The following is a 13912-nucleotide window of genomic DNA, read 5'->3' on the forward strand; positions in this document are numbered from 1 at the left end:
TAAAATGTTTCTTATTGTGTTTGATGTTGTTTGAATACAATTGTTTAGCTTACTTTGAATACCTATACTGCATTTAGTTATGAGTGGATTTAGAATTTAAATTGATATTTGCGAATGTAAGCATTCACAAAGTCTAACTTTTATGGAACTGTGTAGGCTATCTTTGATGCACGAAAACCACTTGAACTGATAGTTTTTGTGTTTGAAATTCAAATATCGGAACATAGTATTATATTGTGCCTGTACGAAATCGACCAGAAACTTAAATAAGTAGACAAACGAGTCGGAACGGAACGCGTGGAACTGGAACTATCTCGTGGAACACCGGAACGGCTTGGCACATCTCTAGCCAGACGATCCGATAGATCGAGCGCCGATCGGCGGAGGGGAGATAGGGAGAATGCAGCATCACAGCGACGCGCATTATCAATAGTATTTACTCCATCCTGCATGGACTGAAAGCACCCGGTATCTTTTTGTAAGCGGTTTACACATAGAGCCGCCAATTAGTTGTTATTTGTGGCTGATATAGTAGAGTCAGTGCTTTTTGTATGGCAATCTCGTCCCTGTTTTTCAACAGTTGAGAACGTGGCTCTATAGCAATAAAATATTATAAGTTCAGTGCATATATTTTCAGCATAGTTTTAAAGCTATATTTCTAGCAAATAGCAACAATGCTTTTGTGATAAAATTTTTAGATAATACCTTTGTCATTATAACTATAATACATATTATGATTTATAAGCACTACGTTCCTAATAAATTTTCTTTCAGTTAGAATGTTACCATTTTGTTGGCACAGTAAAATATGTGCACAACAATATTTAGGAGTGGACTTAAAGTAATAATTGTTATTATTTACCATTCGCTAAATTTAAACAAATGTTTCAATATCTCTCCCCATTTTCTGCTATTTTGATGCTTTAAATAACTCCCAAGAGGAATATAAAGATACTTTGGAATTGCATTTTTTAACTTTTTATCATCGTTTTTTTTCTGTTTGTTATACTTTTAGGTATTGCACACTTCATTATTTACCAGGTATTTATTAGAAGTGATTTATGTTTGACATTGCTAATGATTTAACACAACAGTTAATTTGGGATGTATTTCAGAGACAGAGTCAAGTAGTATATTGTGGGTTACAGACTGCCATATCCAGCCCTTTCATATTGATACCTCCTTCAAAAAACAAATATGCTACGAATGGAAAACCTGAAGATTTTATCACAGAATTCAATTTGGACAACACGATTGAGATTGTTGAATTAAATTAAATTGTAAATAAAATAGTAAAACAAATTCAATAGTTATGCCACATTTTTGACATAAATTACCAGTATCATTAACTATAAAAAATTTCCTGATTTTGACTAACACGTTTTTACCTTAACAATTTTTGAATTGTTTCAAGATCTGAATGAAAAGGTATATATATATATATATATATATATATATATATATATTATATATATATATATATATATTTATATATTATACTGAACTATTTTTATATTAAAACCTTGTCATACTTTAAAACACATTTGCAATCATTTAAATAATTCTTCGTGAAACACATATACCCTACATTCAACATCCAAATTACGTTTTTGGGCACAAACCTGGTCAAAATTTTAGTACAATAAGATATTATTCTTCTTATATTTAATGGTAAGGAGTTCAAACTACTTTGTCTCATCATGGTTACTTTTATTTTATTTTACATGTGGACTTAATGTAAAGTAACCAAAGCTAAATGAACATTTGTTAATTTTTGCAATATAAAAACCTTTAATTTCTTCAAGACATCACATTGAAAATGAGATTTTAGTGTATATAAGGCCTATGTATGCAATTTTAATACACAAAAATAAAATGACCAAGACAATCGGTGTGATGTAATTAATAATAATTTATCACTAGAACAATGGTTTTCTTCTTATAGATGAAGAGTTGTATTTTTACAAACAAACAAAAATGAGTGTTTGTTGAGAATATAATAATTATTTACTTTAAATATAATTCCTAGACCTTTCTTTAATTTTGGATTATTAAGACACTGTAGATGAAATTAAAGTAATATGAAAGAAACCATTTCAATAGTCGATACCGCTCGTTTGATTGTAAAGGAATTGCAAACTGAAGCAATGAATTCCAGCGAAGCATAATTGACGAGAAAGCATTTACGTCACTTGGTGTACTGAAAGCATTTACGTCACTTGGTGTACTGAAAGCATTTACGTCACTTGGTGTACTGGTTGATTAAAGTCGGTTCTTTAGAGATACTATCCGAGCAATAAATGCAGGATGAACAGACTAGTAAAGTTAAAGGGGGATTGCAATAAATATGTTCAGTGGTGTAAAAAAGTCAGAAATGGTGACATATTGGTTAAAAGAAGAACTTTTAAGTATAGCTTTTAATACTAGTCTCCGAATGAACAAAAAGGATTTAATGAATATTTATACACTTCTGTCCTTCCTTTTCCAAACAGACGTAGGCTAGCTACATGTAATTCGTATCGGACTAAATTTTCTTTATATTATAAAACCTTTTTAATCTTCATGAAGTATAATTCGTTGTAAACAATAAGTTATTTTTGAACGCTGCAGAGAAGAGGAATACGTGTAATGTATACTTCATCTATACCATCATGAAACTGTGTTGAATATTTTTATATGTATCTGAAAAGTGTGTTGTTAGCCTAGACACCTTGCATGTTATATGCTTATTGTAACAGAATAATTATAGCACACTTTAAACTTATGTTGGTACCTGAAAAGTACGTTGTTAGTCTGACATCTTGCGTGTTGTATGTTTGTTGTAACGGAATAATTATCACACAATTTACCCTAACGTTGGTGACTTAAAGGCGTGTTGTTAGATTAGTCACCTTGCGTGTTGTATGTTTGTTGTAACAGAATAATTATTATACAATTTACCCTAAAGTTGGTAACTAAAAGGCGCGTTGTTAGATTAGTCACCTTGCGTGTTGTATGTTTGATGTAGCAGAATAGCTATAGTGAACTTTAATCTTATTTGTACCCTCAAAATGTGTTGTTTGCTCACACACATTTTTCATGTTCTTTGTATACTATAACAGAATAATTATTATACAATTTACCCAAACGTTGGTAGCTAAAAGGCGCGTTGTTAGATTAGTCACCTTGCGTGTTGTATGTTTGATGTAGCAGAATAACTATAGTGAACTTTAATCTTATTTGTACCCTCAAAATGTGTTGTTTGCTCAGACGCATTTTTCAAGTTCTTTGTATACTGTAACAGAAAACATTATACAATTTACTCTAACGTTAGTAACTTAAAGGCGTGTTTTTAGATTAGTCACCTTGCGTGTTGTATGTTTGATGTAGCAGAATAGCTATAGTGAACTTTAATCTTATTTGTACCCTCAAAATGTGTTGTTTGCTCACACACATTTTTCATGTTCTTTGTATACTGTAACAGAAAACATTTTAAAATTTACCCTAACGTTAGTAACTTAAAGGCGTGTTTTTAGATTAGTCACCTTGCGTATTGTTTGTATATTTGAATAGAATAATTATTATATTCTTTAAACTCATGTTGATGTGGATTATCAATTTAATATTGAAAGTACCTAGAGAACATACATTTGAACGTTGTCTGCTATGTTTTTATCACGGATAATTGATTATGAATGTGTAATGATGTCCTATGATTGTTAATCAATTTTGAAAATATTAAAAAATAGGCCTTAACATATACGTAATTTGTAATGAGACGAAATATAATCCTTGATATCGTTTCTTTCAGTGTCGGTAGAAAAGAATAAGCTCCACTTTATTCAAGCTTAAATTTTCGGGTTTTATCTTGAAAAATTTTTTCATTTTGTTCACCAGGAATGTAGTTTGGCACCGAAAGCTACCGGAGCACGCACTTCTAGCCAGAGGCATTCCGTTCGGTATTTTGCCGTGCTCAGGTCACGTTAGATGATCTGATATGGACAATACCGACTGTACAGCTTGTCGCAATCGTTTTGTCACTACAAAGTAAATGACCTTATACAATGATTTTTTTAGGACATAGTGAGTACACTATACAGTTAAAAACATTATTCATAGTAAAAAAGCGACAGATTTTTAAAATAATACAATTACTAAAATAAATCTTATGCACAATATTTTTATTGCCTCCTGAATTTTTTACATCTTTACTTTTTCACTGTTTAAATAAACTGAAAATACAGTTTTTTGGTTTGCTATGACTAGCCTAGTCGATCTTTAACCAGATTTACCTAAGTATACTCACAATACACTCAAAAATCATTTTAATGCAATCAAATAAAGCAAAGTTTTGTAACCAAAAGTCTTTAAACCATATTTAGTGCTTGTAACTTTATAATTTATTTAGTTTACTAAAAAAGGTACCGAAATACCAGTTTTATACACTTATTCACTCAAAATTACTGAAAATACTAATATGTAAAGTCAGAGTAAATTACTGGTTTTTGTTGGTAAAATAGTTGCAACATTAAGAATTCATTTTCCTGAGAGTGCGTAGTTTAGAACTTTTAATAAATCACATATATTAGAAATAGCGTAATATAATTTAGGGCATGACTTATGTGTAGAGAGGATTATTTACTCCTTGACGGCTACAGATACAATTACTCACTCGGCTGGATGGTGAGTCAAGCAGCATGTAACAGTAACCACACAACCCAGATTAGCCGAGTCGGTTGGCTTGTGAGCTGACAACTGTAATGTTGACAAATGTTCCATGTTGTATCAGTGTAACTGTATAGGTTATTACTGAAGTTGTCTTACATTTTCTTTGCAATATTAAAGTATAAAGGCTATATCCATACTACGACACTTCATCATACTGTGTAAACATATAAATTTCATGTCAGATCCGATAATGGAATATCGTTGAATTTATTATTACTAATGAGGTTGTTAACTAACGTTTTTTACAAATTTGTTTCATTATCTATAAGAAGGCCGATTGTTAGACTCTAGCCGAGACTTCCGTTTCTGAGTACATAATCGTATAATATTCCATAGAAAACAAATAGTAGATAATTTATGTGGAGATTCGGAATTTGAATACCAAGGCTATTGTTTTTCTTACACAGGCACTGCATGGAAAACAATCTCATTAAATTGTGTTGTATATTCCCATCCAATCTGATGATTGGCATCTCAGGGCTATGAAAGTACCCTAATGCCGTGGTTTCCCCCCCAAAAAATAATATTTATTTATTGCTGTTGGCTTATCATCATTGATAAGTGTCCAAACACAGAATTGCTTGAAAATAATCAAACTAATATAATATTCAAAAAAATATAGTGAACTGATGAATGAAAAATGAACCACAACAGCGGAGGGGGGGTCAGCACCTGTGCACCAAGAGCATTTTATTTCAAAATAATTGACCTTCTATTAGTCTAATTTTTAATAAAATTAACTTTACATGGAAACTTTGAATTCAATCATTATCAGGTATATAATTTAAACTGTATACATTTTTTAATTTACGAAATACTTGGCAATGCTCAAGTAATAATTCAACTTTGTTCAAAACGCGAAATGTCTGAACTCCACCCAGACGCAGTAGTCAATAAAGTAAGATTAGTAAGTTAATGCGGTTATTATTTCTAATGGCTGTTACATATACTCGGTACTTTCAGTAACCAAATACAACATTTACTAGTATTGATTTAGAATCATACTTTTCAGAGTCCTGTTAAAATGGTACAGGTATATTTTCCTCTTAGCCTACTGTTACTGCTAAGATTTCAAGTACCTATGTTTTGACTAGGAACGGCGGTAAATGTGTATAATGTATGTGTACTAGAAGTACCTGTATTTTCGGTTTGTGGATGAATACCCACCCAAAAATACGAGTACGAAGTACCCATTAATATAGTCCAGACGTGATCAACTGACACAATAGTCGGTGAGTTGCCATACTCCGAGTTATGTACTGTGTTTTTCGTCATTCTGTCACTACAGACTTCGAGTATTAATCCTAGAAGGCAACGACACAACGCCACCCTGGCGATTACCAAGTTAACATGGTCCAGACGTGATCAACTGACACTAGTCGGTGAGTTGCCATACTCCGAGTTATGTACTGTGTTTGTCGTCATTCTGTCACTACAGACTTCGAGTATTAATCCTAGAAGGCAACGACACAACGCCACCCTGGCGATTACCAAGTTAATATGGTCCAGACGTGATCAACTGACACTACAGTCGGTGAGTTGCCATACTCCGAGTTATGTACTGTGTTTGTCGTCATTCTGTCACTACAGACTTCGAGTATTAATCCTAGAAGGCAACGACACAACGCCACCCTGGCGATTACCAAGTTAATATGGTCCAGACGTGATCAACTGACACTACAGTCGGTGAGTTGCCATACTCCGAGTTATGTACTGTGTTTTTCGTCATTCTGTCACTACAGACTTCGAGTATTAATCCTAGAAGGCAACGACACAACGCCACCATGGCGATTAGCAAGTTAAAACGAACAGTTGCTGAATACGTTAATTAACAATACTTTCTCTAGTTAATCTTTTAATATTTATTTACGAAGTGACAAGATAATCTCTAAAACCTAAGTTAATGCCGAATTTTGTGAACCATTTGGTTAAGAATAGAAATTAAGACGCTAATTTAATATCTTTATTTTCATACTCTTCTAAGACATAATCAATTACAGTACACTTGTATGTATCTTCTATAAACATTTGGTCTTATTCAGATAAACATTTTCCGGAGTTACGAGTTGCAGTTGGGTTGAAAAGCACCAAAGACCGGTATTTTTCGTTGTTGTCGATAAAAAAACTGTACGTTCTTGTTAGCAAACAGTTTTATATGCCAATATGCAATCATATACAAGCTAAATTTTGTATAACTTTTCCATATTTTTGTTCGATTAGATAGTTTGTTGTCTTTCAAACTAGGATATCTATTCTATTTTCTCCTAGAGCAGACATCAATATTTAGCTTAGGTCTTGATATGTGCTTTAAACTTAAATATATTGTACAATGTTATGTTAATGTTATTATTAACTTTTGTTTTTGTTAAATAAAATTTATATAAGTTGTAGTCTTTGTAAAATATTGTAATTATTTCTTTAACACGTTCGCTGCGGGCCACTGTCCGGACAGTCCCGTGACCCTCGCCAAAACTGCGAGGCACTGTCCGGACAGTGCCGATACGCACAATGCATTGCTTATTCGTTTCGCTTGTCAAGCGATGCGATCTTGCGGGAATTGTCGGAAACTTTTCAAGCTTGTTCTAGATGAAGTATACGTACTTTCTGATACGTCAATTCGTCCTGGAAATGCGGGCCTACTGTCCCAACAGTGCCAGCGAAACAGCTGAAATTTCATATGTTTATTGCTATTATGAACCAGTAGGAAAACAATAAAACACGTGTTCCTAATTTCTTTTCCCTTGTGTTATTGTTTTCGTGAGTAGACGTATTAGCAGCTAGGCTTGTTTACAAATTCGATAGGTTATTACTACTAAATTAAAAGTAAGGTAATCTTTTACCGGTATTGCGATTTTATCTATATGTGTGGTGTCAATATTTTTCTTGTACACAGTATACATTATTTTGCTTTTTTTGTATACAGTATGTATTGTCTCCTTAGTAAATTCATTCAAACGATACTTTTATTTGTTTTACTGTGCGGACAGCACGCGGCGGCGATCTGCACCGCGGGCTCTGTGGGTGTTTTACGCTATGTGCGGGACTACTGTCCGGACAGTAGCGTTGTTTAGCAACGGAAGCTGATGCATATCAAAGTCGATTGAAGTATTCTTGCTACTTTTGGACATCACACAACACATTTGGTTAGTTATAGTTAAATTTTTATATAGCCCGTCATATGTTAACATAAATGATGCCATGCCAAAAATGCGGGCCACTGTCCGGACAGTCCCGATGATTACGAACGCATAAGAACGTAATATAATCGAATATCATTATTTTATAGCGCATCAAACCAAAATAACGCCAATTCAACGAAAATAGCAATTTCGAATTTTGCCGCATATCGGGTACATTATTGGCCGCTCTTGCCGCAGCGAACGTGTTAAGCTTTCTGGTGATTGGTGGTAGCGTGGTTTTACTGTAAACTTTACACTCTCTGACCTGATATTTGTCATCCTTTTATTAGTTGAGAATTACGGTAAAATAACCTTTTCAGGACCATATTTTTGAAACATTTTACGGGAAGGGCCCGTTACCACACTACTAATCTTTATGGACTTTACATACCCCCGACTCTTCGGTGTTCCGGACACCGTCTAGAGTAGACTTTCGGGTGCGCCACTGATAGATGTAGTGTTATAGCCCCTGAATTATGTAAATTAGACCGTTACAGCCTCCAAAGCCTTAAGTATTTAGTTGTAAGATTTGCATATTCATTTCACGAATTGTTATCGCTAGGGCGTTATCACATCCATAACCCGGTCAACGTTTTTGAATGCTACCATGTTATTAATGATAGAATAAAATACATGGATAAAATAGAAACTACAGATTATTACTTTAATATAAATTGATTGCATAAATAATACAAATGTATTAAGGCAATAACGAAACATAAGCACTTTTAAGTAAATAAGAAACTATAAAGTATATTATTATATACTTCTATGTAGTTTACAGGTGTATAACGTTAGCGTTAATTTTCTCTCACAGAAAAGTCTTTAAGTTTTGTTTTTTAAACTTGTAATTAAAATTTAGTGTTGAGCTTTAATAATGCTCAGCCAGGTTTCATGGTTGGACATGCACCATCACAGAACCCATTCTTGCTAAAATAGAAATTACGTTTCATGGAAGTCCACACATGAAATTTCTCGAGAAAGAACCATCCTATGAAATATTCACATTTCTGTACTAAATTAGGCTTCATGGTAGGGTGAATATAATCAAAATACCGGTGATCTTGGTAGGGTATTACCAAGTGGGCTGAAATAAAATTTTATAACCTATTTCACATTGACTTTCATTGTAATATTCTTCCTATTTACTTTACAATGAATATCTCATATTATTATATTCAGTTTATTTACATGGTTTAGTTATTCAAAGTTATAATTGTAGCCATCATGTTTACCCATAAATCGATGTAAAAATATTTGAAATTGCTCAACCAAGTCAGCCTCAACTCCCTTTTAAATAAATACAAACATTTTTCATTTCATTTCCACTCCCATGTAGTGACATGCATCATCATTCAAGTTTACTGTATATAAATTAAGCTTTAAGTACACTTTCAGTGCTGTAGGTCAGTTCGTTTTAGAGATATTATGCGTACATACAGATATATAGACATAAATACAAAGACAAGTAAATGACAGTAATGAACATTTTCAGTTGCCACATTTAGTTCATTAAACATTTAGATCGAACAAACAACATATCTTGGAAGTCAACATAAGACAGAAGAACAGAAGAACAACATAAGACTGAAATTTATATTAACAGTTTGGCTCGTTAGCCAACAGTTTTGGTAACCTAAACATTTGTAGGACTATACGACGCATATTTTTAAGGTATATTAAAATGCGTTAAATTACAACATATGATTACCTAACAAATAACGTAGATAGATTTTGTGAAAAACTTATATATCGATGATTTATTTGCATATTCAAATGATTTCAATATCTCACAACTGTTCAAGACAAGAAAAAGGATTTACTACATACAGTTTAAGAATTGTTTTTTGATTTCAGATTAGTTTAATTTTTTCTGTAGGTTCATATAATAAGTGAGATGTGAATTTTTTTTATTTAAACGGCCATCATTCTGAACAGAAAATATGTACCAAAACACTCACCATCTTATAGTATTTACATGTACTGAACATATCAAAAACCGTTCAAATAACCGTTTTATAGTAATTACTATAAAAACATACACACAATTGATATGTTAAACTTACAGTAACACTGGCATCAAATGTTTCAATGAATACAATTTTTAAAGAGACAGAATAATTGAGCTCACTATAAATGAATGAATAAACGTTGCTGACTGTTATAATTCTGTATTTAACTACGGACAAGAACAAGAGATATTTGAACTAGAGTCAGCATGAGAGTCGTCAAATTCAGGCCAGCAATGTTTGATCCTAATGCCCTTTAAATTTTCACTTGCTGAATCAAACTGTAGACGGCTCAACATTAATAATCTTAACATTAAGAGGTGTACTAAGCTTTGTCGAGACAAAACTCTTTAAGACTAGTGAGTAAGTCTACAAAATCCACTTTATATCTTCGTATAGTCGTTAAAAGGAGCAGTTATGAAACTGTCCTCATTAATTTGCTTAATACATTGTTAGTAATTAGTAACAGCATTTATATGTGTTGTTCAATGAATAGTACTACACACTTTTACATTATTAAAATAGTGTTTAGATGTCATATGTAGATATGGTATGAAGTTTTGAGTTGAAATATCGGTCGTTTCCGTAATATACCTTATCCATCTCAAATTTACCAGTCGTTTGTGCATAAGGTAAGTGGACGATCTGTATGAAATCCCTCAGAAGAGGTTTGGATAGTCAAAAATACAAATAATTAATTTTATCAATGTCAACAGCTAATCGGGTTATCAGTATGAGTAATATTTATTAATAATTCATAGTTTGTTATGAATGGTACCTGTGAATAGAACGACCGCTCTTTATCTTCTTCTCGCCCCACGTTCTGACTCCTACGTACGCTTAGCTGTCTCAGGACATGTGGAAGGGCGTCACCTTCGCAAACAACAGCTACCTAAGTTTCAATCCACAACAAAAGGAAAGAAAACAACTAAAAAATGAATGAAACTATGAGAGAGCCAAGTATAAGAGAGTCTCCTTTCGTGCAACGTAGATAAATAACGTAAACGCACTTATTTATATCCTACGTTGTACATAACTGATATAGAAACATTTTAAACAGTATTAACTTGTTTAGTTCGGTCTTTGCAGCCAACTACTTTAGTCTTCTTTCGTGCAACGTAGATAAATTACGTAAACGCACTTATTTATCTCCTACGTTGTACATACCTGATATAGAAACATTTTAAACAGTATTAACTTGTTTAGTTCGGTCTTGTGCAGCCAACTACTTTAGTCTCCTTTCGTGCAACGTAGATAAATAACGTAAACGCACTTATTTATCTCCTACGTTGTACATACCTGATATAGAAACATTTTAAACAGTATTAACTTGTTTAGTTCGGTCTTGTGCAGCCAACTACTTTAGTCTCCTTTCGTGCAACGTAGATAAATAACGTAAACGCACTTATTTATCTCCTACGTTGTACATAACTGATATAGAAACATTTTAAACAGTATTAACTTGTTTAGTTCGGTCTTGTGCAGCCAACTACTTTAGTCTCCTTTCGTGCAACGTAGATAAATAACGTAAACGCACTTATTTATCTCCTACGTTGTACATAACTGATATAGAAACATTTTAAACAGTATTAACTTGTTTAGTTCGGTCTTGTGCAGCCAACTACTTTAGTCTCCTTTCGTGCAACGTAGATAAATAACGTAAACGCACTTATTTATCTCCTACGTTGTACATAACTGATATAGAAACATTTTAAACAGTATTAACTTGTTTAGTTCGGTCTTGTGCAGCCAACTACTTTAGTCTCCTTTCATGCAACGTAGATCAATAACGTAAACGCACTTATTTATCTCCTACGTTATACATACCTGATATAGAAACATTTTAAACAGTATTAACTTGTTTAGTTCGGTCTTGTGCAGCCAACTACTTTAGTCTCCTTTCGTGCAACGTAGATAAATAACGTAAACGCACTTATTTATCTCCTACGTTGTACATACCTGATATAGAAACATTTTAAACAGTATTAACTTGTTTAGTTCGGTCTTGTGCAGCCAACTACTTTAGTCTCCTTTCGTGCAACGTAGATAAATAACGTAAACGCACTTATTTATCTCCTACGTTGTACATAACTGATATAGAAACATTTTAAACAGTATTAACTTGTTTAGTTCGGTCTTGTGCAGCCAACTACTTTAGTCTCCTTTCGTGCAACGTAGATAAATAATGTAAACGCACTTATTTATCTCCTACGTTGTACATAACTGATATAGAAACATTTTAAACCGTATTAACTTGTTTAGTTCGGTCTTGTGCAGCCAACTACTTTAGTCTCGTTTCGTGCAACGTAGATAAATAACGTAAACGCACTTATTTATCTCCTACGTTGTACATAACTGATATAGAAACATTTTAAACAGTATTAACTTGTTTAGTTCGGTCTTTGCAGCCAACTACTTTAGTCTTCTTTCGTGCAACGTAGATAAATTACGTAAACGCACTTATTTATCTCCTACGTTGTACATACCTGATATAGAAACATTTTAAACAGTATTAACCTGTTTAGTTCGGTCTTGTGCAGCCAACTACTTTAGTCTCCTTTCGTGCAACGTAGATAAATAACGTAAACGCACTTATTTATCTCCTACGTTGTACATACCTGATATAGAAACATTTTAAACAGTATTAACTTGTTTAGTTCGGTCTTGTGCAGCCAACTACTTTAGTCTCCTTTCGTGCAACGTAGATAAATAACGTAAACGCACTTATTTATCTCCTACGTTGTACATAACTGATATAGAAACATTTTAAACAGTATTAACTTGTTTAGTTCGGTCTTGTGCAGCCAACTACTTTAGTCTCCTTTCGTGCAACGTAGATAAATAACGTAAACGCACTTATTTATCTCCTACGTTGTACATACCTGATATAGAAACATTTTAAACAGTATTAACTTGTTTAGTTCGGTCTTGTGCAGCCAACTACTTTAGTCTCCTTTCGTGCAACGTAGATAAATAACGTAAACGCACTTATTTATCTCCTACGTTGTACATACCTGATATAGAAACATTTTAAACAGTATTAACTTGTTTAGTTCGGTCTTGTGCAGCCAACTACTTTAGTCTCCTTTCGTGCAACGTAGATAAATAACGTAAACGCACTTATTTATCTCCTACGTTGTACATAACTGATATAGAAACATTTTAAACAGTATTAACTTGTTTAGTTCGGTCTTGTGCAGCCAACTACTTTAGTCTCCTTTCGTGCAACGTAGATAAATAACGTAAACGCACTTATTTATCTCCTACGTTGTACATAACTGATATAGAAACATTTTAAACCGTATTAACTTGTTTAGTTCGGTCTTGTGCAGCCAACTACTTTAGTCTCGTTTCGTGCAACGTAGATAAATAACGTAAACGCACTTATTTATCTCCTACGTTGTACATAACTGATATAGAAACATTTTAAACAGTATTAACTTGTTTAGTTCGGTCTTGTGCAGCCAACTACTTTAGTCTCCTTTCGTGCAACGTAGATAAATAACGTAAACGCACTTATTTATCTCCTACGTTGTACATACCTGATATAGAAACATTTTAAACAGTATTAACTTGTTTAGTTCGGTCTTGTGCAGCCAACTACTTTAGTCTCCTTTCGTGCAACGTAGATAAATAACGTAAACGCACTTATTTATCTCCTACGTTGTACATACCTGATATAGAAACATTTTAAACAGTATTAACTTGTTTAGTTCGGTCTTGTGCAGCCAACTACTTTAGTCTCCTTTCGTGCAACGTAGATAAATAACGTAAACGCACTTATTTATCTCCTACGTTGTACATAACTGATATAGAAACATTTTAAACAGTATTAACTTGTTTAGTTCGGTCTTGTGCAGCCAACTACTTTAGTCTCCTTTCGTGCAACGTAGATAAATAACGTAAACGCACTTATTTATCTCCTACGTTGTACATAACTGATATAGAAACATTTTAAACATTATTAACTTGTTTAGTTCGGTCTTGTGCAGCCAACTACTTTAGTCTCCTTTCGTG

This window comes from Homalodisca vitripennis, chromosome 1 (assembly GCF_021130785.1).
Source record: "Homalodisca vitripennis isolate AUS2020 chromosome 1, UT_GWSS_2.1, whole genome shotgun sequence".
Lineage (NCBI taxonomy): Eukaryota > Metazoa > Arthropoda > Insecta > Hemiptera > Cicadellidae > Homalodisca > Homalodisca vitripennis.